This window comes from Nomascus leucogenys, chromosome 9, assembly GCF_006542625.1.
Source record: "Nomascus leucogenys isolate Asia chromosome 9, Asia_NLE_v1, whole genome shotgun sequence".
Lineage (NCBI taxonomy): Eukaryota > Metazoa > Chordata > Mammalia > Primates > Hylobatidae > Nomascus > Nomascus leucogenys.
The window spans coordinates 12,415,661-12,419,034 of record NC_044389.1 but is presented as its reverse complement, the minus strand read 5'-3'; positions in this window follow the sequence as shown (position 1 = coordinate 12,419,034).

Below are 3,374 nucleotides of genomic sequence, written 5' to 3'. Positions count from 1 at the left end.
AGAATAAGATTTATAGCACAAAATCAATTATATAAATTAAGAACACACACACACACATCCATGAAATAATATTATGAATCTTTTCCAGGAATATGCATGTATCTCTGTAGGCATATGGAAGGCAAACTGGAAGCATATATACTAATGCACTGAAGTGAGTATCTATGGTGAATGGTTAACAGGAGTGAGGGCAGAGAATGAGAGGGAAAATAACAGAATAAAACACATGCCTCATGCAGACCAATGACTTAATGAATATGATTAGCTCTGCACATCCAAGGAGCAGAAATAAAGTTATTTAACAGAAGTAAAGGGACCTTCACTTTGGGGAGAGGGTTGAGGCAGGAACCTCCATGAAGAAGACAGACCCTGACCCAGTCAACTACCACCTGATCTTTCCCTGCCAAACCCATGTTTCCAATGTCTGTCAGTTTCCAACTCCAGCCTAGATGACAGAGCGAGACTCTGTCTCAAAAAAAAAACCAAAACAACAAAACAAAACAAAACAAAAACCATAATGCAGAGCCTGGCACAAAATAATAGCTGTTTTTATTTAGTTGTTTGTCTTGAGGTGAAATTCATGGCTCTGGAGGGGACACCCAGCAGTCTGGATCCTCACTGCAGCTTAGACACTGATCTATGGTGTGCCTGGGCCCTGCACCCTTCTCTTCCTGTTCCCCAGGGCCCGTTTCAGTCTCCTCTATTTCCACTCACCCTTGGGATCTGCCTGGGCAGGACCTGCCCTTAGCACCAGACCCCCAACCTCTATAACCTTGGAGGTCCTATAGATTGAGACTGGGGTGAGAGCTGCTTGACCCTCAAATTACAGCGTCCCCTTCCCCTTCAACTGCTTGCCATCCTCATGTTCTAAAGAAGAAAACCTAGCACTGCAAAGCTGGCCTCTTTTCTCCTTAAAATGCCAAAGGAGATGAGCTCAGTGGGGGCTCCTGTCTAAATCTCTGTCTCCCCTCTGCAGCACTATTTGTGATGGGAATTCAGAAGCAATTTATCACCGTAATGATTGCTGATTCCAGCACGTTATGGTGACTGATGGCCGTGCTAGCTGGAGCTTGTCTTCCCAGTTTTCTCTTTTACTGAAGAGTAATTGTGCAGAGTTGGTGGTAGATGAGGGTGGCTCAGAGATGTGAGGTGAGAGAAGAAAGTCACAGCTCAGCTTGTCACCAACCCTGGGGCAGGAGGGGCAGAGGGAGGTGTGCAAACTAATAGCTGAGAAGGCTCATAAAGAAAATTCAAACTCTCTGCATTTAGGTGGGTTGTTTCATCCCTGACTTTCCCAATGCCTCTGACATACCCTCTCCAGGCAAAGACATCCCCTACTGAAATGGGGAAAGACATGACAAATGTTAGCTGATCATTAGAAGAATGGTAGATTAGGAAGAGGCTGTTCTACATCAACCTCATGGACAGACCAAGAGAAAATACAGCTGAGCCAATGCAAGATGGATTAAAGTTGGCTTAAGAAAGACACTCGTGCAGCTAAGAAGCAGTCCAAGGTGCAACTTATTTTTCAAGGAAACACTCCAGACACCTCTTTTGAGTGGAGGAGACCATCCCTGCCAATCCCTGGGGAATGCTGTCCAATCGTTTTTTGCTTTGCAACTTTCTAGGAAGCTCAGGGTAACATGGAGGCAGGGGAGCTGGGTTAGAACTTCAGGCCCTGTGTGTCCTCTGAGCATCCTGCCCTTGGGACTGCTGATCAAACTTTGGGGGTCTCCTCACTCCTCCACAGCTCTGGCATGAGTGTGGGATTAAGGGCTGTTGTGGGTTGAATAGTGTCTCCCCCAAATTTATATCCAATGGGCACCTCAGGCTGTGACTTTATTTGGAAATAAGGTCGCTGCAGGTATAAGTAAGTCTCTCAAGAATAAATCATCCTGGCCAGGCACAGTGGCTCACGTCTGTAATCCCAGCACTTTAGGAGGCCAAGGCGGGCAGATCACCTGAGGTCAGGAGTTTGAGACCAGCCTGTCCAACATGGCGAAACCCTGTCTCTATGAAAAACACAAAAATTAGCCGGGCGTGGTGGCGGGTGCCTGTAATCCCGGCTACCCAGGAGGCTGAGGCAGGAGAATCACTGGAACCCGGGAGGCGGATGTTACAGTGAGCGGAGATCATGCCACTGCACTCCAGCCTGGGGGACAGAGCAAGACTTGGTCTCAGAAAAAAAAAAAAGAAGAGTAAATCATCCTGGATTTAGGGTGGGCACGAAATCCAACAACTGGTGTTTTTTTTGTTGTTGTTTGTTTGTTTGTTTGAATACAGTCTTGCTCTGTTGCCCAGGCTGGAGTGCAGTGGAGCAATCTCTGCTCACTGCAATCTCTGCCTCCCCAGTTTAAGCGATTCTCCTGCCTCAGCCTCCCCAGTAGGTGGGATCACAGGTGTGCACCACTACGCCCAGCTAATTTTTGTATTTTTAGTAGAGAGGCGGTTTTGCCATATTGGCCAGGCTGGTCTCCAACTCCTGAAGTCAAGTGGTCCACCCACCTCAGCCTCCCAAACTGCTGGGATTACAGGCGTGAGCCACCGCGCTCAGCCGAACCACTGGTGTTCTTATAAAAAGAAGAGAAGACACACGGAGGAGAAAGCCATGTGAAGACAGAGGCTGGAATTGGAGTGACGCATCTGTAATCCGAGGAATGCCACAGATGGCAGGTGGCAGCCAGAAGCTCAGAGAGCAGCATGGAACTGACTCTGCCTTAGAGCTTCCAGAAGGAGCCAACCCTGCCAACACTTTGATTTCTGACTTCTGCTCTCCAGAACTGTGAGATAATACATTTCTGTTTTTTTTTTTTTTTTTTTTTTTTTTTTGAGACAGTCTCGCTCTGTCTCCCAGGCTGGAGTGCAGTGGCACTATCTCGGCTCACTGCAACTTCTGCCTCCCAGGTTCAAGCGATTCTCCTGCCTCAGCCTCCCGAGTAGCTGGGACTACAGGCACATGCCACCATGCCTGGCTAATTTTTTGTATTTTTAGTAGAGACAGGGTTTCACCGTGTTAGCCGGGATGGTCTCAATCTCCTGACCTTGTGATCTGCCTGCCTTGGCCTCCCAAAGTGCTGGGATTACAGGCGTGAGCCACTGCACCTGGCCACATTTCTGTTATTTTAAGCCCCATGTTTCTGGTAAATTATTACACCAACCTTAAGAAACTAATACAAGGGAGTTGGGCAAAGGGGCTGCAGAGAGACCCAGTCTTCTTGGTTGCAGAGAACCCTAACCATATCCCCTAGTTCAGTGGCCCAAGTGTTACTGTCTCCAGCACCACCCAGGAGAGCATCTTCAGAAGTCAGAGAGTCTATCACATGCCACCCCCCCCAGTTTCTTCTCCCGCATGCCCACTTCAGGCACACACAAAC